Source organism: Scyliorhinus torazame, chromosome 2, assembly GCF_047496885.1.
Source record: "Scyliorhinus torazame isolate Kashiwa2021f chromosome 2, sScyTor2.1, whole genome shotgun sequence".
Taxonomy (NCBI): Eukaryota; Metazoa; Chordata; class Chondrichthyes; order Carcharhiniformes; family Scyliorhinidae; genus Scyliorhinus; species Scyliorhinus torazame.
The window spans coordinates 240,100,893-240,128,252 of record NC_092708.1 but is presented as its reverse complement, the minus strand read 5'-3'; the positions used below and the strand labels follow the sequence as shown (position 1 = coordinate 240,128,252).

At 50.9% G+C, this 27,360-nt stretch overlaps 1 protein-coding gene and 1 long non-coding RNA gene across 3 annotated transcripts in view; one reads left to right on the top strand and one right to left on the bottom strand.

The window, feature by feature from the left end:
* Positions 1-27,360, bottom strand: part of rab15 (RAB15, member RAS oncogene family) — a 239,169-nt gene that overhangs the window by 93,442 nt on the left and 118,367 nt on the right. The gene's annotated exons all lie outside the window — the stretch shown is intronic.
* Positions 26,826-27,360, top strand: part of LOC140407861 (uncharacterized) — a 72,634-nt gene continuing 72,099 nt past the window's right edge. For both annotated transcript variants that reach the window (XR_011939848.1, XR_011939847.1), the window contains exon 1: positions 26,826-26,924. This is a non-coding gene — a long non-coding RNA (uncharacterized lncRNA). The remainder of the gene's footprint in view (positions 26,925-27,360) is intronic.

The following is a 27,360-nucleotide window of genomic DNA, read 5'->3' as shown; positions in this document are numbered from 1 at the left end:
GGGCGGGCCTCAAAAAAGGATATGGCTGATCGGCAGGGAAAGCGGGCGGGGAGCTCCCCAACCAGGTTGGTGACGTGGAATGTGAGGGGTTTGAATGGGCCGGTTAAACAATTGTGCGTGTGTGTTCACGCATCTGATGAATCTGAAGGCAGACGTGACTTTTTTGCACTTGAAGATGGGGGATCAGACGAGATTGAAGAAAGAATGGGTGTGGCAGGCGTTTCATTTGGGTGGAAGCCGTTTATTGATTTCTTTAAGGAGGTTTGAGGGGTCAGCAGGATGGGGGGTAAGGGGGTTAAAATGGGGAAGGCGAGATGCGAGGTAGGGTTGGCGTCAGGGGAGCTGATGGGGTGTGGCTGTTTATTGAATTGTTTTGTTCTGATTCTTTTTGTGTATGTGAAAATGCCTTGAATAAAAATATTTACAAAAAAAAATTCCGAAAGGCAGGAGCTCATTTACCTCATATTTCTGCAGCTGTAACAATAGCAAAGCCATAATTGTTCCTGCTGTCGCAGCTAATAGCACAGCTCCTCTCATGATTATACTGGTAAAATATTTAGAAGTAGTAAATAAAGGTAATCACCATAGAATGTGGTCGTGCAGCTAATATATTAAAAGGAAATCTTAGGAATGAATTGTCAATATCTTTGTTAGCATTCAGTGAAAAGGATTCACTTCCCATGGATTCTAGTTTGCAAACAGCACACCAGAGAAAATACAGAGAGGCTTGAATGTATGATCGGCTCTCTAGCCTTAAAGCTCTCTTCACATATCCTTCGGGACACGGAAGCAAAATGTGGAGGTGACTCATCTGTTATTGTTCAATTCCGTATCTTTTCCAGCATTGGACATCAATGGCACCTAATGGATTTAACAGCTGCCATCTCTGGGTGTTCTGGGCATAATTAAAGGATTAAGGATGAAGCGTGTATCAGTTAGCGATTAGCAAATAATATATAAATAAATCATTCACATCACTTTAAGCCATTTCTTTTACAATCATTGCTTGGAAGCTAATCTTTATGCACAATTAGGCTTCTATATCAGCAGTTGGAGATGGCAGTGCAAAGTATTTTTATTGGGAGGTATTTTACATTGAGATATTGATCTTTTCATTTACTTACAGAGCCCTTCAACCAACTCTTATCTCTATGTGAACAATAAATAGCATTATTTATTCTGACAGATGCAGAATCAGATGTTAATACTATGAACATTGCTTTGTAAACATTATGCAACTACCTTTCCTCTACACTGACTGTGACAAAACTCCCTTTCCATTTTATTAATGGTTTTAAATAAAGCAAATTAAAATGCGCTGAAGAAAATTGCTTCCATGAATGAGGGTTAGTGCAGGGGGCATGGCTGGAAAATCCCGGCTTCGGTTTCCTGTTGCTGAAGGTGGATTCTGTAGGGTAATGGATTAATGATTATGTTAATGAGCGGGTGTGACATCAGGGGTCAGGTGACCAGGAGGCTCCAAGAGAGCAAGACACAGAATAGTCTGTGACCTGAAAACCATGTGCTTACCTTGATGTCTTTGTGAATAATTGGAATGAATTGGCGGCATGGTGGCACAGCGACTAGCACTGCTGCCTCACAGCGCCAGGGCCCGGGTTCAATTCTGGCCTTGGGTGACTGTGTGTGTGGAGTTTGCACTTTCTCCCCGTGTCTGCGTGGGTGTCACTAAAGCTCAGCAACAACAGATTCAATATATTTAAGACCTCTTTGTAACTGTTACTATCCCACTTTCCCCAAAGTAAATCCCAAGTTTCTGGTACTTTTGATGCCGAATGTACTTACTGCAATTGGAAATACAAATTGCACAAGCTGCTTCTAGGAGAATCCCGCCCCATTATTCATTCCTTAAGTGATGCAAATAATTCGCATCATGAAGTTTAAAAGAGCAATTGAGGACGTTTAAATAAGTGAAGAGGATTCAGGATTGAGAAACAAACTAGGAATTATTTTAGAAAAATCAGCAAATGATCTGAGATAAGCACTCCTGCAGCGGAATCAACATATTTTTAATTTATCTTTCTCTTCTAAAATATAACACAAATTTAGAAGAATCATTGTCGGTATAACTAACTTTTCATCTGATTATAACAATTTCAATTCTGACCTTCATTGAAATACGTGCACATTTTGAAGATTCATTGGGTTAAATAGAGGGAAATTAGAGGTTAGTGCCTCGAAAGGTACCTCTTCCTCAACTTGCTATGTGCGGCTTTGCCCTTCAAAACCGTTGGGATGCTTCCTGTGATTGTAAATAATATTATCACTAGTGGTTTATAACCTAATTCCTTCAACAAAGCCCGAAGAAAACAGGAGGATGAGATAATATGGTGAGCAGCTCGATGCACACAAGTCTTTCATTATCTTCCCCTCCTCTGGGAATGGCCACTATGGAAACAGGTTTGCTCGGCAGGAAGGCCAGTCTTCATTGCATATCCTTCTGGGAACTGAATCAGGCAAGTGATGCAATTGGATGTACATGGGAATCGCTGAGAAGTGTGCAGGTGAATGGAAGGTCAGCTTCATCGAGTAAGTGAGAAAATAGATAGCTGACTAGCTAATGCTGCAATCCATCAAGGGAGCAGCAACAGGCATGTTTGTGTTCTTGCAGTTGATGGTGTTGAGACATTTTTCCAGAAATTGATTGCTGCTGGTTTAAAAATACAGCTCATAACAAGTTAAAGCCGCTTTCAAAAGAAGTGTTTACAAAGTGTGACCGTGCCACTTGTTCCGAGTTTTCATCTCAGCTTAGGTGGCAGTAAAGGAGGTGCCGCAATTGGGCTCAGTGTCCTGGGCTAGATTGGGAAAGCAGCCATGGCTCGCATTCTGAGGCACCACTCTCCAGTGTCTATTGGAAGCACAGCTGTGTGGGTGTCAGATGAAGAAAGGGTTAGGCCATACACTTTTGGGTAGGCTGCTAATCGTTCAATGTCTTTGTGCCTCATAAAGAATGGCCTTAGAGATGGCACAAAGATTCACCATGCCCTTGGTACCAGACACTAGCAAGAGTCAATCGGCATGGAATGACGAACTTGTCGTATGAGGAACGGTTGAAGACTCTGGGCTGTACTCGGAGTTTAGAAGGATGACGGGGAGATCTTATTGAAAGTTACAGGATACTGCGAGGCCAGGATAGAGTGGACAAGGAGAGGATGTTTCCACGTAGGAAAAACTAGAAGCAGAGGACACCATCTCAGACTAAAGGGACGATCCTTTATAACAGAGATGAGGAGAAATTTCTTCAGCCAGAGGGTGGTGAATCTGTGGAACTCTTTGCCGCAGAAGGCTGTAGAGGCCAAATCACTGAGTGTCTTTAAGACAGAGATAGATAGGTTCTTGATTAATAAGGGGATCACGGGTTATGGGGAGAAGGCAGGAGAATGGGGATGAGGAAATATCAACCATGATTGAATGGCAAAGCAGACTCGATGGGCCGAGTGGCCTTATTCTGCTCCTATGTCTTATGGTCTTATGGCATAAGAGGATAAAATTAGTAAAGAAATAAGTCAGAAGGCAACAGGTTTGAGCTTCACTCTTTCAGCCGTAAAACCTGTGTTTGATGGACAGAGGTACCTTTGCAAATCCCTGCCCGTTGCTTGCATTCGGAGATTTAAGCAACTTACATAGAATTTACAGTGTAGAAGGAGGCCATTCAGCCCATCTAGTCTGCACCAGCTCTTGGAAAGAGCACCCTACCCAAGGTCCACGCCTCCACCCTATCACAATAACCCAGTAACCCCATCTAATCCCCATAACCCAGAAACCCCACCCAACACTAAGGGCAATTTTGGACACTATGGGCAATTTTGCATGGCCAATCCACATCTGGCACATCTTTGGACTGTGAGTGGAAACCGGAGCACCCAGAGGAAATCCACGCACACACTGGGAGGATGTGCAGACTCCGCACAAACAGTGACCCAAGCTGGGAATCGAACCCGAGACCCTGGAGCTGTGAAGCAATTGTGCTACCCACAATGCTACCATGCTGCCCTAGATGCAACAAAAGTCAAATTGTTTCAACACCATGTTACACATATTAATTTTTAGCGTGACTTAATAATTCTTGTGAATATCAAAATCTTCCAAATATATTGGATAGAATATTCCCAAAATTAGGCAACGCTGCACTGGAAAAGCAGCTCGCGCGCAGCTCAGCGTGGCCGTTGAAAGCTGGGAGACCCCGCTACCTGGAACTAGCAAGCTCGCAATGCCTTGTGAGATTCAACGCAAGGGGAATCCCACCCACAACGAGTGGGATCACCTTTTGGCAAATCTGCATTCTAGAGCGAGGCAGTAAGCCTTACTCTAGTGTGCAGATTCCCGAGGTACCCGAGTCTTTGGGATTCAATCCCTTCGCCACAGGGACCGCAGGCGAGCGTCGTTTGGTACTGATCCCCACTAACAGGACCATGTGGAATGGCACTCTTGGGGTCTCCAAGGCGATTGGAGGGCCCCAGCTGCATGTCCTTTGGGTAGAGTGGTGCCCTAGCAGTTCTGGTGCCACCTGAGTACCCTGGCAGTGCCAGTCTGACATCCTGGCACCTTGGCAGTGCTACCTGGGTGTCAGCCTGGCACATCCAAGGTGCCACGTTGGCACTGCCAACTGGCAAGTGCATTGCCAAGGTGCCAAGCTGGAATTTTTTGCGCGTGTGCGATCGTGCCGGGTGGAGGGGGGACTCTCCCATGTTATTTTTGAATAAATCTAGAGTACCCAATTCTTTTTCTTTCCCAATTAAGGGCCAATTTAGCGTTGCCACTTCACCGAGTCTGCAGATCTTTTGGTTTTGAGGGTGAGACCCACGCAGACACAGGGAAAACCGTGCAAACTCCACATGGACAGTGATGGGGGGGGTGCAGGATTGAACCCAGATCCTCGCCGCCGTGAGGCGGCAGTGCTAACCACTATGCCTCCGTGCCGCCCTGGGACCCTCCCATATTGCATTTGGGCTGAGGGTGGGGGATGGGGGGTGGCGTCAGGGATTCATTTGGAGGCCTCAGAGATGATGACGCCATTTAAAAATGGCGTCCCGATCTCTCGCTACAATGGACAATTCCAGCGAGCAGAGCTCCCCATTGTAAAAGAACGGGGCTATGGGCGCCTCGGCCGCATGTGCCCGTTCAGGCTCCTTATTTACAGCGAGTCGCATTGAATAGCCATGTGTTTCTCGGCACTGCGAGCGCCGGGGAAACACGCAGCTAAAGGCTCTCGCTTGGGCACTTGTTCCCTTTTGGGAAGATTATGCCCTGAATGTGATAACAATTTCCCCACTTAAAAATTGCCTTGCCTGAGGCACGCGGCGTCCGATTCACCCACCCTGGGAGGTCATCTGAGTAGATCTACCAAGGGGCTGCTGCATTTAAACAGCTCTATAGCACTTGCTCACAGTTAAGTCAGGAGGATGGCAGCGAAGAAGTCAGTTCCCTGCTTTACAGCGGGGGCACTCATCCATATGCTTAATGCCATGGAGGAGAGAAGGTCGACCATCTACCCCAGGCTAACAGGGGACCTGCCTGGGAGATGGTGGCCACGTTGGTGAGTGCAAACACCCTCCACAAGAAGATGGGGTTCAATGCCGCAAAAAAATGAATGACTTCCTCTGTTCTGCCAGGGTAAGTACTTTTTTTTTTAAACAAACAATTTTATTGAGGTATTTTAGGCATATAGAAAAAGTGACATTGTACAGTACAAAAAAAGTCAAGACACAAATTAAACATAGTGCAAACCACGTCTCTATTCACGTGCAAACCACGTCTCTATTCACGCACGGACCTGCCTCAATATCCCCCTATCTACTCTACTCTACCCTAGCCCCCCTCCCTGCTGACGTTTACTCCTCTGCGAAGAAGTCAATAAATGGCTGCCATCTTCGGGCGAACCCTAGTCGTGAACCTCAAGGCGAACTTGACTTTCTCTAGCCCAAGAAAGCTCGCCATGTCCGATAGCCATACCTCAGCCCTCGGGGGTTTGAGTCCCTCCATGCTAACAGTATTCGTCGCTGGGCTACCAGGGAAGCAAAGGCCAGAACATCAGCCTCCCTGTTCCTGGACTCCCGGGTCCTCCGAAACCCCAAAGATTGCCACCTCAGGGCTCATTACCACCCCAGTTTACAATACCCGGGACATGATGTCTGCGAGTCCCTGCCAGTACCCCGAGTTTAGGGCACGACCAGAACATGTGTACATGGTTAGCCGGCCCTCCGGCGCATCTAGCACACTTGTCCTCCAGCCCGAAGAATCTGCTCATCCGGGCCACCAACATGTGGGCCCAGTGCACGACCTTAAACTGGATCAGGCTGAGCCTGGCGCATGTTGCGGTCGTGTTCACTCTCCTCAGGGCTTCTGCCCAGATACCGTCCTCCATCTTCCCCGCCCCCCTAGCTCCTCCTCCCACTTAAGCTTCAGGTCCTCGGTCTGCGTATCCTCAGCTCCCATTAGGTTCGTGTAGACGTCGGAGACTCTACCCTCTCCCACCTCACCCCTAGAAACTACCCTGTGCTGCCTCCCCTTCGACGGGAGGCGTGGGAAGGACGGCACCAGTCTGCGTACAAAATCCTGCACCTGCAAGTATCTAAAGTCGTTCCCTCTCGCCAGCCCAAACTTCTCCTCCAGCGCCGTCATGCTCGGAAAGCTCCCTTCCAACAACATCTGTGCCACCTGAAAGCAGGCCGGGCCCTCTAGGCCGTGGTCCCCCAGATGACGCTCGCCAAATACATCTCAGGCATCAGGGCGTGGTAGACAGCATGCTGCCTCTACCTCAGATGTGCATCCTGGGGACATGTCTAGATATAGTGGGAGGAAACATAAGGTAAAGAAGGTGTATGTGCACAGCATGGGCATGGGTGAAGCTCGGCACCATAAGCTCGGGAGTACGGTCACCTGTCAAATTTTATCTCTCACTGCATTAAATATTATGGATGCTCACCACTTTTTGACTTCATAAGCTTAAGTTCTTTCATAATGGAATGGCGCTTCTCACCACTGGGACACATCTGGTCTCACTGGACCGACATGCCCTCCAAGTGATGAGGTCTTCTCAGTGCAACTGTTTCACTTGCAGTGGCTGGACTCTGTCATGATACAGGGAGCCCTAAACCCTTGCCCCTAATCCCGCTCCCGAGGCATATAGACAGAAGAATGTATGTGCTCATCCTCATACTGACATGAGCCAGGGAGTCTGCGGCTGGCGTCAGACAGACAGGTGTCAGACATAACCAGTGTCTCGGAGGAGAGTCGCAGATCTTTCCTCACTGACGGTCATCACCTCTCTCCTGCACTGACTGATCAGCAGGCACTCACAGATTCCCCATACACATCTCCCTAAATAGGGAGTGGTCACCCCCCCCCCCCGCTGTCCCCAGTGGTCACACAAGGGTGACGATGCCCTGAGGGAGCAGCCAATTGCCAACTTGACTAGTCCTGCCCTATGAATCGTGAGGCCAGGATGGTGTCTCTAGCCCTTCTGCCAATGCGCACCCTCATCCCCACATGGCCTCAGCATGCTCTTCCTCAGCACCCTTCCTGCTCTTCCTCTTCGTCGGAGGACACATGCTGCTCCTCCAGGTCTTCCTCAGGCAGCTCCTCCCCTCATTTCAGAGGAAGGCTGTGGAGGGCGCAGCAAACAACTGCAATGCAGGAGACCCTCTTGGGGATAGATTGCAGGCCTCCACCGGACCTGTCTCGGCAGCGGAAATGCATAATCAGAAGCCCGATGCACCCTTTGATCGTTGAGCAAGTGGCACTGTGTGCCTTGCTGTATCAGTTCTCCATGGCCTTCTGTGGCCTCTGCACTGGCAACATCACCCATTACCTGAGAGGATAACCCTTGACCCCCATGGAGTCAAATCTGTAGCCTGGAGTGTCCCTCCAAAAGAGCAGGGATATGAGACTGGCTAAGTACGTAGCTATGAAGCACGCTCCCTGGAAAACGGGCGTACACCATCTGCACACTTGGGGAGTGGAACTCCTTCCTCTTGATAAAAGGCACTCCCCTTGTGGCATGAGGTAGGGAGACCTGCCATTGTCTACACTAGTTTTTGAGCCAGGGTGGAGCAGAGCCAAAAGGTTACCTCCAAAAGAACATACCCCAAATCGAATAAAACACTTCATGAATGTGTTATCGATGGGAGAGCAGCCTATAATTTCTTCCTTGCAGCTGTTTCAGCCTTGCTTGAAAATAATCATCTTTTTAACCATGTCTATTATACGTACTTAACATCTTGCAAGTCTATCTTCATGAGCAGTATTTACTGCAGGAGCCTGTCTTGAGGTGACATTCGGAATTGATTTTCATTTCGACTGCACAAGTTGCCTCACATTTGTACCATTGTTTAAATTACAACAGATTAAATATTCGTCTCTTGGGTATTTATTCAGTAGCTTTAGTCTCATCTCTTCTCAGAATTAAACCATTCCTTCCAGGGTAATATGAACCATACAGATGCAAATAAATCACAAGACAGCATCCCTTTTAAGTTCTTCTCAGACCCTTGTAATACCTTTCTTTTATCATAATTTCTGCCTTCCTTTTACTCCCATGCTTTACCTTTCCGGTCCAAGTAACAAGATTTGCTGACGTTGTATCAATTTTTTAAGTGGCATTAGCACAGTGCACCTTGCTAGTTCAAGATTCTAGAACTCCCTGCCTAACAGCACAGTGCGAGTACCTTCACCACTCAGACGTGGGATGGATGGGTGGCACAGTGGTTAGCACTGCTGCCTCGTCGTGCCAGGGACCCCCCGGGTTCAATTCCAGACTTGGGTGACGGTGTGGAGTTCGCACGTTCTCCCCATGTCTGTGTTGGTTTCCTCCGGGTGCTCCGGTTTCCTCTCACAGTCCTACGATGTGCAGGTTAGATTATGGGGTTACAGGGATTGGGCAGGGGAGTGGAACTGCTTTGGGTGCTCTTATGGAGGGCTGGTACAGACTTGTTGGGCTGAATAGCCTCCTTTTACAATGTTAAGGATTTTGTGGATTTTATGATGACTGGAGCAACCCAGCACCACCTTCTTAAGGGCAACTAGAAATGGCCAATAAATGCTTGCTTTACAATAATTTGGCAGCAATTGAAGAGAGGGGAGCAACCATCATAGAAGAGGTGGCAGGACTCGGTCATTAGAAGGGAGCTGGCACCACATTTATGAAAGTATCTTTTAAAAGCTTTCTCTGTTGGTTGTGGCCCCAGAGTCAATTCGTTGAAGAGTTCAGTGAAGGCAGCTCAGGAGCTGAAGAGGAACTGGCCAAAGTAAGCGAGTTGGCACAACTTAATATCACCAAGTGTCTCGAGACTGTAGAAAGAATAATAATGAGCAACATATTGACCCATGAATGGAACTGAAATATTTACAGGTGCTGCTGCAAGTGATCGAGAGTCTTTAATAGATTTGATGCACATTGTGCCCGAAGGACAGTGAGGCAGCAAAGAAAATGGTGCGGCATACAGTAAAAACAACAAATGAAAGGTTTGAGGAGATCATGCCCCAATTGTATTGTGTTATGAATGCTGGACTTCATAAGACGGTTAGGTTTTAAACTGTCTCCTATAATTCAAGGTAAAATGGAGTAGTTTGGAGAGAGGGATGGACCTCCTCTGAAATCTGTCCAGAGACCAGCCCATGTGATCTCCTACTAAATCTGCCCGGATACAAAACACATGAGACTTGCTTATTATAGGGCCAGAAACTCAAATCCAAATATTTTGAAAATAAAGTGCAAATTTTAGCACCTTGACACAAAGGGCCTTGTTGCATACTGTTGTAATATGACTTTCTGAGATAGCAGCATGCCATGACTTTAATGGAAGTGTGTCATGTGATTTAACCATTATAACACACACAACACAGAGACTCAGTCAGGGAGCGTTGGGGAAGGAGACACACAGAAGTTGCTGTAATGCAAAGCAGAAGAAAATAATTGTTTTTGAGTTAATCACTACGCAGAGTGCTGGTGAGGACAGATTCCCTGTTCAAAGAAACAAGGGGTGAAATTCTCCATTATCGGCAGAAAGTCCGCCGATCGGCGCAAAAAACGGCACAAATCCGACTTGCGTCACGTCGGAAAAATGCGTCGATAGTCTCCGGCCCGAAATGGGCTAGCAGCGACATAACGGGATCCGCGCTTGCGCAGTGGTTCACACCGTGCAGCGTCATACGCGCTGCACGGCGTGACGGCTCATAAGGCCGCGCTGCTCCCCCCCACCCGACCGGAACACCCGACCGCAACACCCGACTGGATGGCTGGCCGTCGCTCAGCCCCGAGGTTCGAGTCACGCAGAGTTGCCCCACGCCACAGCCGGCATCTGTGGAGGGAAGTGGCAGAGGCCGTCACCGCTGTGGCCCTGACACCACGGACAGGCACCCAGTGCCACAAGAAGGTGAACGACCTCGTCAGAGCAGGCAGGGTGAGCCTCCCCCCCTGCCCAATATCCATATCCCCCCTCCCCCATATCCCCCATATCCCCCCTCCCCCATATCCCCACCCTCCCCCATATCCCCACCCTCTCCCATATCCCCCCTCCCCCATATCCCCCCTCCCCCATATCCCCCCTCCCCCATATCCCCCCGCCCCCATATCCCCCCCGCCCCCATATCCCCCCTCACCCATATCCCCCCCTCACCCATATCCCCCCCTCACCCATATCCCCCCCTCCCCCCCTCCCCCCCCAGTGAATCCAACCCTAACCTTAACCTCTGCAATGCACGCGCAACCGATGGCGTGCATTCATATACCTGCCTAACACTGTTGCCTTTTACCCCTGCCACCCCCCCCCCCCCACAGGAGAAGCGCGCACACAACAATAGGGAGCATGTGAGGACTGGAGGAGGGCCCGCTGATGAGAGGCCACTGACCGTACACGAGGAAAGGGCCCTGGAACTGGCTGGCGGACCTGAGGACCGGGAGGTTGCTGATGCAGAGGTCGGGGGCGTACTAGCGAGTGAGCCACCGACAGCCCGTCCCCATATCCCCCCTCCCCTATATCCCCCTCCCCCGTATCACCTGATCACTGCCTGATGTCTAACCATGCATGCTTCATTGTGTATCGCAGGACCAAACGTCCAGGCACCCATCCCCACAGATGCAGACCGCCCGCAGGATGCCCCTCGGAGACCACAGGAGACGGAGAGACCCGCACCCTCCAGCATGCGACGCCCGCGGGATGCCCCTCGGAGACCACGGGAGACGGAGAGACCCGGACCCTCCAGCATGCGACGCCCGCAGGATGCCCCTCGGAGACCACGGGAGACGGAGAGACCCGGACCCTCCAGCATGCGACGCCCGCAGGATGCCCCTCGCACACCACGGGAGACGGAGAGACCTGGAGCAACAGGGAGATGACACCCCCGTCACGTGCGGGAGCGACCACCCAGCGACGAGGGGGGCAGCCACAGGCCCCCGTCACATCCGAGCCAGGACACCACTACCCAGGACACCACTACCCAGGACACCCCTACCCGGGACAGCACTACCCAGGAAGACGAAATACCGGACAGTGAGTCAGAGTGGATGGGTGGAGACGAACCCCCACCCCAAAGTGCCATGGACTCAGAGTGGGACGAAGAGCACGACACAACGCCACTGCTGTCACCAACACCCTCCACCATCGCAGAAACACTCACCACGGTTGGGCACTTTAGTGATGAGGCGTCTGGTACACTCACTGGTGCGCACAACACAGCCGTCCCGGTACAGCAGGTGGAGGTAGGAGCAGCAGAGGGACCGGGCGGTCGGAGGGCAGCCCAGCCCAAGCGAACATCTGCCGCCCAGATGGATCCCGGGTTCCTGCAGTTACCACACCCACACATAGATCCGATGCAACCACCGACCCGGAGACGAGCGAAGAGGGTGACGGGCGGCTTGCGGCGGCTGCGGTCGCAGGTGGAGGAGTCCACCCGCGTCCAGGAGCTGGGAGTGGTGCCGGTAATGCGTGCCACCCAGGCCGACACCGCACGGGTGGCGTCCGCGGTGGAGGCAATGGGTGCGACGGTGTCAGACATGGGGAACGGTTTGCGAGGCCTGGGGCCTTCTGTGCAGGCGGCGTCTGTGGCCTTGGAAATGGCTGCCCTCTCACAGGAGGCCATGAGCCAGTGCCAGCGCCAGATGGCAGAGGCGCTCAACGCCATAGTCCAGTCTCAGCAGGCCATGGCCCAGTCTCTGCAGGCCATGGCCCAGTCTCAGCAGGCCATCGCTGAGGGCATCGGCGCCAGTGGCCATGTGCGAGCCGGCGTCGCACTGTCACAGACAGGGTTTGCCAACCCCCTGGGCTCCATGGCTGCAAACCTGCAGACCCCTGTCGATACCAGCACGGGCCTCCAGGACTGGCAGCGCCAGATATCGGGGGGGCGTCGGATGGCCAGTCCGTTCGCATCCCCCACCCATGTAGAGGCCTGGGGGCCATCGGGCACCCCGAGGGAGGAGGAGGTGGTGTGGTCCGTCCCGGCTCCCTCTGTAGGGGAGGTCCCGGTACACCGCGACATCTCGGACTCCCCCCCCCTTCCGTCCCAGGTGCATCGGGTGGGCAACGGGCAGGACAGGCTGGCAGCTCGCCATCCCAGTCGCACGGGCCGCAGCCTGGCCCATCTAGGCCAGGACGCCCCAGGAAACGGCCGCCAAAGGGATCCAGTGTCAGAGGGCAGGAATCACAGGAGTCCACCTCCAGTTCTGCTGTACCGTCTGGGGAACCACGTAGACGTAGTCAAAGGGCCCGTAAGGCCAAACAATTAGACACTGAGTAAGTTGGCACGGGTGCAGGGCACAGATGAGTTTTAGGGGCTAGGGCACGTGCATGAACTCCTTTGGTTATTAAAGTCAATGTTACACCTACAGAAGCTGCCTTTGTGCTCTGTCCAAAGTGTGCGGGGGTGTCATGTACGTTGAGCGCAAGTGTGTGTGTTAGGGGTGGTCTTACCTCAGTCCCAGGTGAGTCTGCCCCTTCCCCCTGGGCCGCCATCAACACCCCCCGGGCAGAGGACGGGACCGTGCGTTGCAGTGTCACAGCCGCATGCAGGGATGGTCCGGGTGGATGGTGGTACTGTGGCCATGGGTCAGACATAGTCCAACGATGTAGAGCCAGGAGCGCATCGCAGGGCGGGTTGTCATCATCCTCCATGGCCTGCAATAGACACGCGTCCACCCGCAACTGTGTGAGCCCGGCCCGTTGTGCCGCAGGTGGATCGGCAATGGGGGGGGGGGGGGGGGGGGGGGGGGGGGTGGTGTGCATGCGGGTGGGGTTGGGGAGGGGGGTGAGGGTGCTGGGTGGGTGGATGGGTGGGGGGGTGTGGGTGGTCGGCTGTTGCCATACTACCCGATTCCCACGCCCATCTAGTCAGTGAAGTGGGCGTCTATCAGTCTGTCCCGTGCCCGCTGGGCCAGCCAGTAACGGTGGACAGCCACCCGCCTGTGTCTACCCCGTCTGCCCTGACCATTGCCCCCATCCCCCTCATCTGGGGAGGACTGGGCCTCTTCCTGCTGCTCCTCCACTCCGCCCTCCTCTGCCTGCAGCACATCACCCCTCTGCTGGGCTATGTTGTGCAGGACGCAGCACACCACAATGATGCGGCCGACCCGATCTGACCGATACTGGAGGGCGCCCCCAGAGAGGTCCAGGCACCTGAAACGCATCTTCAGCACGCCAAAGCACCTCTCGATCACTCCCCTTGTCGCTACATGGGCATCATTGTAGCGGTTCTCCGCCTCATTGCGTGGCCTCCGTATAGGCGTCATCAGCCACGATCGCAATGGGTAGCCCCTGTCGCCCAGCAACCAGCCCCTCAGCCGGGGATGGCGTCCCTCGTACATGCCGGGCATGGATGACTGCGACAACACGAATGAGTCGTGTACACTGCCTGGGTGACGGGTGCAGGCGTGCAGGATCATCATGCGGTGGTCGCAGACCACCTGTACGTTCATCGAATAGGTCCCCTTCCTATTAGTGAACACGGCCCTGTTATCTGCAGGTGGCCGCACGGCGACGTGCATCCCATCGATCGCGCACTGGACCATGGGGAACCCGGCCACGGCAGAGAAGCCCACAGCCTGGGCATCTTGGCTGTCCCGGTCCACGGGTAAGCGGATGTAGCGGTGCGCCATGGCATATAGGGCATCTGTCACTGCCCGGATGCACCGGTGCACCGATGTCTGCGATATGCCGGACAGGTCCCCACTCGGTGCCTGGAATGACCCCGTTGCATAAAAGTTCAGGGCCACCGTAACCTTGACAGACACGGGGAGAGGGTGTCCCCCGCCAGTGCCACGCGGTGACAGGTGTGCCAGCAGGTGGCAGATGTGTGCCACGGTTTCCCGGCTCATCCGGAGTCTCCTCCTGCATTCCCGGTCCGTGAGGTCCTGGTATGACTGCCGGGGCCGGTACACACGGGGCGCCCTCGGGTGCCTCCGTTGCCGTGGGGCCGCGACGTCCACCTCCCCCTCCTCGTCCTGTCGGTCAGGTGTCCCTCCAGCCTGGGCGGCTGCCGCCTGCTCCTCTGCGGCAGCCTGCGCCGCCTCTCTGGCACGCTCCTCCTCCTCATCCAGGGCAACATAAACATGAGCAGCTGCCACCACGGCGGCCAACATCGCTGGATGATCTGAAAACATGACGGCCTGGTGGGGGGGAGGGGAACGACGACATGTCATCATTGCCCATATCCCCTCCTCCCCCCCAGCCAGGTGGCATGGACCGCATGGGTCCAACTGTTGGAGGCTGGCACCTGGCCAGGTGGACCAACTCACTTGCCCTCCCATCCCCCTCCTCGGCACGGAACCCCCCCAACCTCCACCCCGGCACGGACCCCCCCCCCCCCAACCTCCACCCCAGCACGGACCCCCCCCCAACCTCACCCCGGCCCAGCACGGACCCCCCCCCAACCTCCACCCCAGCACGGACCCCCCCCCCCCAACCTCACCCCGGCACGGCACTGCACGGACCCCCCCCAAACCTCCACCCCGGCACGGACCCCCCCCCCCAACCTCCACCCCAGCACGGACCCCCCCCCCAACCTCCACCCCAGCACGGACCCCCCCCCAACCTCACCACGGCACGGCACGGCACGGACACCCCCCGAACCTCCACCCCAGCACGGACCCCCCCCCCCAACCCAGCACGGACCCCCCCCCCCACCTCCACCCCAGCACGGACCCCCCCCCAACCTCACCCCGGCACGGCACGGAACCCCCCCCCCCCAACCTCACCCCAGCATGGACCCCCCCCCCCCAACCTCCACCCCGGCACGGCACGGCACGGACCCCCCCCCCAACCTCCGCCCCGGCACGGACCCCCCATCCACCTCCCCGGCACGGACTCCCTCCCGGCACTCCCCCGGAGCCCAGCCTACTCTAACCACACCCCCACCCCACACACACACACACAACCCGAGACACACCTCTCCTCACGCAATCAGACTGCGGCCACGCCATTGCCTGCCCAGAGCCAACCCCCCAGGCCGTCACTCACCTCCACGCTGGTCGGCGTGAGCCTGGAGCACCGGGTCACGCCGATGAAAAGGAGGTTTAATTTACGTCGACGTGAACGGTCATCACGTCGACGGGACTTCGGCCCATCCGGAAGGGAGAATATCGGCAGGCCGAAAATCGGCTGCCTTGCGCAGACCCGTGACATTCTCCGCGGCAGCGGCGACATTAACGCCCCGCCGACTTTTCTCCCTTCGGAGACTTCGGCAACCGGCGGGGGCGGGATTCACGGCGGCCAACGGCCATTCTCCGACCCTCTGGGGGGTCGGAGAATGACGCCCAAGGTTTGTGGATAGTTCAAGACCAGGGAGTCAACTGAGGGTGACTTGCTGTTGGAAGTCCATTCAATTATGCTCAAAAGACGCTTGAACATTCCCCTTTGAGGAGCAGGATGTTCTGTTGAGGCCAGGAGGAGCTCGGAACTTTAAACACAAGACTACATTTCTGTGGGAGCATAATGTAATGCCGGAGCGGGAATCTCCGGCGTCCCAGCTGCGCGTTTCTCGGTGACAGGGCATTTGCTGGCAGCGGGCTTCTCTGCCACTGACAACGGGAATTCCCGTTGAACGCACCCCATACTGCCGGGAAACCCACGGGCATGTTAGCAGAAGTTAATAGTCTCTACAGGAGTTGTAACAAGAGTGCTTGGATCAGACCAAGCGCCAGGTGCATGGGTCCATTCCTGGTCGCCAAGTGAAAGGAAGATTGGAAATGGTTCAGAGAAGAGCCACAAGCTGATCCCTAGCATTTGTGGAATGCGTTACATGGAGAGTCAGGTGAAGTTTGGGGTTTTTCAACTTTGAAAGCAGATGACCAAGAAGTGATCTTAAATAGATACAAGGGCCGATCCCGCCAACGGAGAACCCCCGCCATGTGTGTCCCGGTGACAGGGTGAACATCGAATGGCAAACCCCATTGACAGTGGCGGGATCAAAAGATCCTGCCATCGGCGGACCGCCTCCTCTACCGCGAAACACGTGTGGAAAATCCCGAATAAAACATTCCCGGGAAAGAATAGATTGAAAAATTACACAAATTAAACTGGGAATAGGACAAGAAGAAAGTGGTTCAAACTCACGAAAGGCAAATAAAAAATGTTAGCATCTTATCAAGCCCAACATTTGTCACAGATGACAATATGGGAATGATTTCCTCAAACCTTTTCAAATTTAAAGGGCCGGATTTTCCAGCCCATCCTGCGACGTGTTTTGTGATGATGTCTCTGGAATTTTGCGTGGCTCTTCCGTCCCACCACGGGGTGTCGCCTTCGGCAGGACAATGAGATCCCGCCAGAGAGTAGGGCCAGAATGTCCTGTCCGCAGCTTCTTTTCACAGAATGACCTACATATGCAATGAACTTCAGCAGAGGAGGTGGAGAAACAAAATCGCTGGGCATGATCTACCCGAATGGTAACAGAGTCCGTGGCACTCAAAATCAGCCAAGTGATCACGCTACTGAATGGCCATTCTTTGGGGCCTCAGTGGGGAACACGCAGCCAAGGCCACACGTAGTCCATGTTTCTGCAATGAGGAGCTCCGCTTGCCAGAACTTAGTGCAGGGAGAGATTGGGACACAGTTTAAATGCCGTCCCGAACTCTCGACCCCTCAACGTAACCCCCGACCTCCCCTAAGACATAACCCACTGATAAGTGTTATGTACTCTGGGATAACACAGGCTGCAACTGGATGCAGCTTTAACCAAAGGATACTCCAGACCTTGAAGTTAGTTCAATCTGATTTATTGAACCAGTAGCACAGTTAGCACAGTTCTCTATGAGTTCGACTCTCTGCTAATCTAAGTGCGGTCACTCTGTCTGACTGAACCAGACTAGCTCTTAGCCACGTGCTGGAGGTGTGATACTGTACATACACCCTGACTCACTCTGTAGATGTTCATCAGTGGAAAGAGGTGGAGTGTGAGTGCTTCGTGCCTTTTGTAGTGAGATACCACCCGAGTGTCCTGCCTGCTCATTGGTCATGTCCTGTTCCCTGTGTTCATTAGCTGCCTGTCTGTGTATCATTATCTGCATGTCTGCATATCATAGCAATAAGGAGTTCTCAGGCTCCCAGCGCCTCCCTGTACCCACACATGGCACCCCCGGGTCCAATCTGCAGCGCAGTAAAAATGCCAACCTGGCACCCTGGCAGTGCCAGACTGGCACACAGGTGGTATTGCCAAGGTGCCAGGCTGGCACTGCAAGTGTGCCATGTTGACAGTGTCAAGGTGCCCAGTGGCACCAGCAGTGCCAGGGTGCCACCCTGCCCAGTGGGCAAGCACCTGGGGGCTCTGATCCCCTGGGATACCCGCGTTGAGTGCCGTTCCATCTGCTCCCCATTTATGGAGACCAGCACTGAACGGCGCTCGCCTGAGATCTCCAATGTCAGGGGGTTATATCCCACGCCTTGGTTCGATCATGAACGCATATTAGAATGGGACTAACTGTCTCACTCTCGTATGCAGATTTGCTAAGAAGTGATCCCGCCCACATTGCGATGTCTCGCAAGATCCCAATACATTTTGCGAGGTGTGGTGAGCTGGGTAGATCCGGAAGAGGGATCACCTGGCATCTACTGGTCATGTTGCCTTTCGGATGCAACCTGACTGGTAGATCTCACCCATTGGAACCATTTATAAAACAAAGATTAAAGGTTCTTTCTGGATAAATGAGCTAAGATTGGCTGAATGGTCTTCCTCATCGATATTAATGTGAGTATCTGATGCTTGCTTCTCACGGGATTATCAAATAGGCTGTCCCAAAGATAACTTTTCCTAATCCAGGATTATAGAAACAAGGGGAGTCCATTCAGCCCCACAAGCCTGGACTGTCATTCCGTTGGATCACAGCTGATCTGTCTCTTAATTGCATCTATTGACTGTCTTGGTTTGTCACACCTTGAAAAAAAAAACCTTTCCAATCTCTATTTTGAAATTTTCAAATGGCCTCAGCCCAACAACTATCAAGGAAGGGAAGCTCGATATTTCCACCTCCTTTGGGTGAAGACATGTTAGGGGAACAGCTGCTCCACTCTGCCCATGCCGCTTATAATCTTGTACACCTCGATCAGGTCGCTCCCTTCTGACATAATTTGCAAGTGGCCTATATCCAAGGTTATGCCTCCATATTAACTAGGCTCCCAGGGCAGCACGGTGGCGCAGTGGTTAGCACTGCCACCTCATGGCGACGAGGTCCCAGTCCGTATGGAGTTTGCACATTCTCCTCGTGTTTGTGTGGGTTTCGCCCCCGCAACCCAAAGATGTGCAGGGTAGGTGGATTGAACACGTTAAATTGCCCCTTAATTTGAAAAAAAATAAAAATAATTGGGTGCTCTAAATTTATTTTAGAAAAAGAAAAAAACTCGACTGCCCACCAGGGTGAATTATTTCTCTCAAACGTTTTCCTTCCGAGGAAAGTACCTCACAAATCTCAACCCTTTGTCTCTCTTAGTATCTGCGTAAGAATCATCTATCCTCGAATTGTCTTTTGTGAACTATTTTCTTTAGATCCCCAAAAAACTAATTTCAAAATTGTTAACACTATTAGTATTCCCTGTAATTAACAAAAAAATGAGTCTGTTCTGTGAGTAATTAAATGTAGCAATAACTGAATATATTAATAATTTCATCTGCAGCCTTAGTTTTAGGCCAGCTAGGATCCTTTTAGGATTTTTACCTCTTTGACTACCTTCTTACTGTTGCTGTACAGGAAGAGTTGTTACGGTATTTAGAATTTGTTTTTCAGACACATTTGAGCTCTCTTTTCATGCATTTCTTTTTTTAAAAAACATTTTAAATAAATTTTAAGTATCCAATTCTTTTTTTGAAATGAAATGAAATGAAATGAATGAAAAATGAAAATCGCTTATTGTCACCAGTAGGCTTCAATGAAGTTACTGTGAAAAGACCCTAGTCGCCACATTCTGGCGCCTGTTCGTGGAGGCTGGTACCCTGCACATCTTTGGGTTGTGGGGGCGAAACCCACACAAACACGAGGACTGGGACCTCGTCGCCATGAGATGGCAGTGCTAACCACTGCACCACCGTGCTGCCCTGGGAGCCTAGTTAATATGGAGGCATAACCTTAGACATAGGCCACTTGCAAATTTTCCAATTAAGGGTCAATTTTGATGGCCAATTCACCTAACCTGCACATCTTTTGCATTGTGGGGGTGTGATCCATGCATACGCGGGGAGAATGTGCAACCTCCACACGGACAGTGACCCTGGGCCGGGATTGAACCTGGATCCTCAGCGCCGTGAGGCAGCAGTGCTAACCACTGTGCCACCTTGCCGTCCCTTTTCATGCATTTCTGATGACTTTTTACACATTACTCCTTTCGCACTTGTAAATTAATGGCATGAGGGTTTTCTTTTCCTTTTCTCACGTTGCTTTTTAAAAAATCCATTTATCCTCATGCTTAGCTTTGCCATGATTCCTAATACTGGGTAAGTATATGCTCCATGTGTTTAATGGGCGGTGTAGTGATAATATTAACAGACTAGCAACCCAGAGGCCCAAACAATGCCCTGGAAACATGGGGCTGGATTTTACAGCAGCGGCATTGGCGGTCATCTTCGAGGGTAGCTCATTCCTCCAGCAGCAATGCTCACCAGTGGCGGGGCTGGAAAAGACCACCTGTGGGTTCAATTCCCACCATGTCAACCAGTGGAATTTGAATTCAATTAATAATATCTGGAACTGAAAGCCAGTCGCAGTGACCGTGGCCATGATTGTCATAAAATCCATCTGGTTCACTAATGTCTCTTTCGGGAAAGAAATCTGCCATCATTATTCCCGTCTGGGCTACAAATGACTCAAGATCCACAGGCATTGAAGCATAGAATTCCTACAGTGCAGGTGTCCAATCGGCCCATGAGGTCTGCACCAACCCGCTGAAAGAGCACCCTACCTAGGCCACTCCACCGTCCAAACTCCGTAACCCCATCTAGGGACACCAAGCCTGACATGCATATCTTAGGACCGTGGGAGGAAACCAGAGCACCCAGAGGAAACCCACGCAGATACAAGGAGAAAGTGCAAAATCAACACAGTCACCCAAGGCCAAAATTGAACCAGGGTCCCTGGCCTGTGAGGCAGCAGTACCACCATGCCACCCCATGCGATTGACTCTTAACTGCCCTCTGAAATGGCTGAGCAAGCCACTTAGTTCAAGGGCAATTAAGGACGGACAACAAATGCCTTGCTAATATTTCCACATACCATGAAAGAATAAAAAAGAGACTTTTACCTCCTCCTGACTTCCCTTTAAGGAACTGGTGTTTTTCCTCGTGTTGAACCAGGAGGGACTAGCTCACGTTAGAGGTTAGGGTAACAGGATGGCAAATATATTTTGCAACTTGCACAAACCTCTCCCTGTTCTCATCCGCCCACTTCCTCTTCCCTGCCTCTCTTCCATTATTTGCTCAAAAGTTCTTCATCTCTTAATGGCTTGCAGATCTGATGAAAGCTATCGACCCAAAACTTTTGACTCTGTTTCTCTGTCTGAAGAAGCTGCCTGACCTGCTGAGTGTTTCCAATACTTTCAGATGCCCAGCGTCTGCAGTATTTAGGTTCGATATATTTCACATTGTTCGTCTGCTTCGCAGATGATAGAAATGTGTGGCGTATTGATTTTTTTAAAAAGTGGGTGGGTTGACCTATGACTGTTTGAAACTCTGATATTTCAGTCTTTTTGAAGCCATACACTTAAGTTATGAATAATATGTCCAGAGACATGTATACTGCAACAGATAGCTTGGATCATGAGAAAATACTCACACCCATTTCAACAGCATGTATATTAATGACATGCCTTCCATTATTCAGTGTCACAGTTCGTCGTTAGTACTGCCCCAGAAACTACTGAAAATGAGTCAAGCTGCTATCCAGCTATCACACTCGGACAAACATTGTGTTTGTGATCAAGAAACCAGCAGGCCTCTGGGTTGCAAAGAAGTAACCAGCAGAATGATGCTGCGTTCTTGTATGAATCAGATAGAAGGTGGCACTGAGAGCCAGTCAGGAATCGTGGCAATAGCTCAGTGCTGTTCTGCAGCAATGCTTCAGCTCAGGTGCATTCAGTGACCGAAATGCCAGGGATCCGATAACAAGTTATGCCACTAAGTATCAAATGTCCGCACTTGTATTTCTGAATTCCATAGCAAGAGAATTAATAAAGTCTAACTGGATTTAGGGTACTGTGGAAGATGCCAGGTTTAAATTACAGGGTAAGGCCACAAATAACCTAAGAATTTAGAATTGGGGGCGGGGTAGCTGGGACAGCCAAATATGCTATGCAATCGAAAGGAGTTAATATTTTGGGAAAAATGTCTTTGTCATAACTGGAAAAAGCAAGTGAGCCCCTCTTTAGGGCTCAGTGAATCAATGGTGGTGTAAAGTCTCAGGCAAGCGACCACTGGAAGCAATGACTGTTGACAAATTTCAAGTTATTCTCCTTACTATTTACACCTCCTACTCCTCGAAGGGTCTCCCATGCCTGGCCCACATACAGGCCGGAGTATTTGTGTTCCAGTAGTCCTTGGGAAAAAAGGGGGTAGCCCTGCCCTCCTCATCTGGGTAAATCATACTCAAGTGAGACCACAGGGACTCTGAGATTGCAGATCCCTCGGCCTCCTGTAGGGTTATAGTAGGTGGGGAACAGCGTATGAAGATTTTGATTTAAGTCACCTGATTTCTGTGTATGAGATACCATTCCTTAGACATCCTCTCAGGCACCCTTGGTCACTGTTGTAAATGGTCCGAGTGTCTCACGGGTGTGCCATATTAACCAGTATAAGATAATATAACATAAGGCGTAATAGGATCCCGTTGTGATCTGTGCTTGATCTATTTGTTCCTTGTGTATATGCATCCTTGAAACTTTGCAAAAGCCAGCTTTGAAAATATTTGCTGAAATTAGGTACAAGTCAGTGAACTGCTACATTGCAGACAGTACACAGACAGTACATACAACGGATTTAGCTCAACCAGTACAACCTGTTTACATATAATGGTACAGAATGGTCAACTTGCCACATTTTCCGATCACAGTGGATGACATTGTGCATTTCTGTTTTTATATGATATTAAATGAAGGCTGTTTCTGACCATCTCAACTTCACAGCCCCAAACGATATCACAAAACACAAATTGTCTGGTGATTTATCTTACTGATGTTTGTACGATCTTACTGTGTGCAAATTGGCTTCTAGGTTCCCTGTATTATAATACTGAGTACAACCCAAATTACTCATTGACTGTGAAACACTCTTTGGCCTCCTGTGGTCATGGAAGTTATCAACAAATAGGAGCATAGAGTACAAGAGCAAGGAGGTTATGCTGAACTTATACAAGACTCTAGCTGGACCTCAGCTGGAATATTGTGTACAGTTCTGGGTGACACACTGTAGGAAATATGTGAATGCATTGGCGAGAGTGCAGAAGGGGTTCACAAGAATGGTTTCAGGGGTGAGAAGCTTCAGTTATCAGGATAGATTGGAGAGATTGGGATTGTTCTCCTCGGAAAAAAGAAGGCCATGATGTTGAGATGCCGGCGTTGGACTGGGAACAGTAAGAAGTCTTACAACACCAAGTTAAAGTCCAACAGGTTTGTTTTGAATCACTAGCTTTCGGAGCACAGCTCCTTCCTCAGGCAAATGAAGAGGTGGGTTCCAGAAACATATATGTATATATATATAGACAAAGTCAATGACGCAAGACGATACTTTGAATGTGAGTCTTTGCAGGTAATTAAGTCTTTACAGGTCCAGATGGAGCAACTGGAGAGAGGAATAATGACAGGTTAAAGAGGTGTGAACTGTCTCAAGCCAGGACAGTTGGTCCTCAGGCCACCTTTGGGGAACGCTTATCCGAAGGTCAACGGCTGAATGCCCTTGACTGCTGAAGAGTTCCCTGACTGGAAGGGAACATTCCTGCCTGGCGATTGTCGCGCGATGTCTGTTCATCCGTTGTCGCAGCGTCTGCATAGTCTCGCCAATGTACCACGCTTCGGGACATCCTTTCCTGCAACGTATGAGGTAGACAACGTTGGCCGAGTCGCACAAGTATGTACCGCGTACCTGGTGGGTGGTGTTCTCACGTGTAATGGTGGTCCGCATGTCGATGAGCTGGCATGTCTTGCAGAGATTGCCATAGCAGATTCCACAGACCCCAAGAGGCCGACAGCGAACCCAATGAGACAATCAATGAACCGGAACAGCAGACCGAGAGATCTGCGGTGCGGTAACCGAAGAGGAAAGTGTTGAAGTGGACCCCTCCGGAAGGCCGCTGCCCTAGGCTCGTCATGGATGCTCAAGCCATCAGGAGTCGCATCAATGCCAGATTCATCAGTCGCATTCACAAGACTGCCCAAAACGTCACCCAAGCACATTGTAACGCCATCCACGCTCTCAAGACCAACCGCAACATCGTCATCAAAACAGCAAACAAAGGAGGGGCCACCATCATACTGAACAGAACGGACTACTGCAAAGAGGTGTACCGACAACCCCACAACCAGGAACACTACAGTTACCCGCAGATCCGACCAAGGAACACACTCGGCAATCAACAGACTGTCACGACCTTGCATCCAGACGTTTAGAGCACCCTACGTGCTCTCATCCCACTTACACCCAGCGTTGGAGATCTCTACTGCCTCCTAAAAATACACAAGGCCAACACACCAGGCCGTCCTATCATATCAGCAATGGGACCTTGTGTGAGAACCTCTCTGGCTACATCGAGGGCATCTTGAAACCCATCGTACCAGAAACGCCCAACTTCTGTCGCAATACAACGGACTTCTTACAGAAACTCAGCACCCATGGACCAGTTGAACCAGGAATATTCCTCGTCACAATGGACGTCTCGGCACTCTACACCAGCATCCCCCATGACGACGGCATTGCTGCAACAGCCTCAGTACTCAACACCGGCAACTGCCAATCTCCAGACGTTATTCTGCAACTCATCCGCTTCATTCTGGATCACAACATCTTCACCTTCGACAACAAGTTCTTCATCCAGACGCACGGAACAGCCATGGGGACCAGATTCGCACCCCAATACGCCAACATCTTCATGCACAAGTTTGAACAAGACCTACTCACTGCACAGGACCTTCAACCCACATTATACACCAGATACATCGATGACATTTTTTTCCTTTGGAACCACGGCGAAGAATCGCTGAAACGACTACACAATGACATCAATAAGTTTCATCCCACCATCAGACTCACCATGGACTACTCTCCAGAATCGGTTAAATTCTTGGTCACATTCATCTCCATCAAGGACGGTCACCTCAGCACTTTGCTTTACCGCAAACCCACGGATAACCTCACGATGCTCCACTTCTCCAGCTTCCACCCTAAACACATTAAAGAAGCCATCCCCTATGGACACGCCCTCTGTATAAACAGGATCTGCTCAGACGAGGAGGAGCGTAACAGACATCTACAGACGCTGAAAGATGCCCTCATACGAACGGGATATAGCGCTCGACTCATCGATTGACAGTTCCAACGCGCCACAGCAAAAAAACACACCAACCCCCTTAGAAGACAAACATGGGACACAACCGACAGAATACCCTTCGTCGCCCAGTACTTCCCCGGAGTGGAGAAACTACGACATCTTTGTCGCAGCCTTCAACACATTATCGATGAAGACGAACATCTTGCCACAGTCATCTCCACCCCCCCACTACTTGCCTTCAAACAACTGCACAACCTCAAACAGACCATTGTTTGCAGCAAACTACCCAGCCTTCAGAACAGCGACCTCGACACCACACAACCCTGCCATGGCAATCTCTGCAAGACGTGCCAGATCATCGACATGGGTACCACCATTACACATGAGAACACCACCCACCAGGTACGTGGTACATACTCGTGCGACTAGGCCAACATTGTTTACCTCATACCCTGCAGGAAAGGACGTCCCGAAGCGTGGTACATTGGCGAGATCATGCAGACACTGCGACAACGGATGAACGGACATCGCGTGACGATCGCCAGGCAGGAATGTTCCCTTCCAGTTGGGGAACACTTCAGCAGTCAAGGGCATTCAGCCTCTGATCTTCGGGTAAATGTTCTCCAAGGCGGCCTTCAGGGCGCGCGACAACGCAGAATCACCAAACAGAAACCTATAGGCAAGTTCTGCACACATGAGTACGGCCTCAACCGGGACCTTGGATTCATGTCGCATTACATTTACTCCCCACCATCTGGCCTGGGCTTGAGAAATCCTACCAACTGTCCTGGCTTGAGACAATTCACACATCTTTAACCTGTCATTGTCCCTCTCTCCTGTTTCTCCGCCTGGACCTGTAAAGACTTAATTACCAGCAAAGTTTCGCAATCAAAGTATCGTCTTGCATCATTGACTTTGTCTATATATGTGTTTCTGGAACCACCTCTTCATCACCTGAGGAAGGAGCTGTGCTCGGAAAGCTAGTGATTCGAAACAAACCTGTTGGACTTCAACCTGGTGCTGTAAGACTTCTTACTGAGAAAAGAAGGCTGAGAGGAGATTTGATAGAGATGTTCAAAGTCATGAGGAGGCTGCACAGAGTAGGCAGGAGAAATTGTTCCTGCTCGTAAAAGGATCAAGAACAAACGGGCACAGTTTTTAAATGATTTGCAAGAGAAGCAAATGTGATTTGAGAATTTATTTTCTACAGCGAGTGTGGGTCTGGTTCGCACTGCCCAGACGTGTGGTGAAGGCAGGTTCAATTGAGGCATGCAAGAGGGGATTAGATGATCTCTTGAATAGAAACGATGTGCAGGGGTACAGGAAAAAGGCAGGGAAACGGCACTAAGTGTTTGGAGAGCCAGTGGAGACACGATGGGCCAAATGGCCTGCTTCTGCACCGCAACAATTCTGTGAAATACAAATTCTTTCTTTGAAGATCAATGCTTTAGCCTTTACTGGGCTTGACTGAATGCTTGTGCCACCCACTCTGTTCACAGACAGAATGGTATGAGGTATTCATCAACTGCCAAAACCAGCTAAGGAAAGGTTTCATATTGATTTGTTTTGAACATACCATCAAATGCTAACCCCAGTCCCACACAAAATGGTTGACTGTCAATTAAAGTATTCTTTTGAGTTAGGGCAACTAGGGATGGGCAATAAATGTGGCCAATTGCCATGGTCGCCAATACACGAGTTGCAAATATTTTTTCAGTGATTCACTTACTACATAAGCAAATGCTTATGAGGTTTATCGTCTCAGTTTGGTCATCGGGTCCGGACATGTATCTCGTAAGCCTTTTGCCAATATACTGTGATTCCCTGTGTTTTGGGGGGTGAATCTTGCTGTGATACTTTAGCATCTTCGTCTATGTGTCTTTGTTGGCTGTGGGTTGCTATGGCCGTTGTCAGGGGAACACTGCAAGGAATAGAACAGAAGCAGTGATGGCATAAGAGGCAGGTGAGGAAATGTGCAATCAGCAGGTGGTCGTAGCTTCAGAACGTGGGCCCACATTCGGGGCTGGTTTCAAATGTTAAAGTTTGGTAATTAGCTGCCTCGGTGCCTCTTTGAATATTGTCAGGTGAACATAAAAACATTTTGGAAACTCAGTATTCCTTTCCGGAATGGTGGTTGTGGCAGTCAGATTGTACAGGCGGTATTTTCCAAAAGAATGGCCAAGTGTCATTTTTGGCAAGAATATCGGTGCAAATCCCGCAGGCCCCAGGAGGCGTGATGCAGATCGCAATCTTTAGGCACTTCTAGAACAAAACTTTCCTCATGTGAAAAATGCCACGCCTGGGGCACAATGCGGCTGATTGGTCTGCCCCAGGGGTCATCTGAGCACTTCAATCAAGGGGGCGCTGCATTTAAACAGCTCCACAGCCCTTAAACTCAT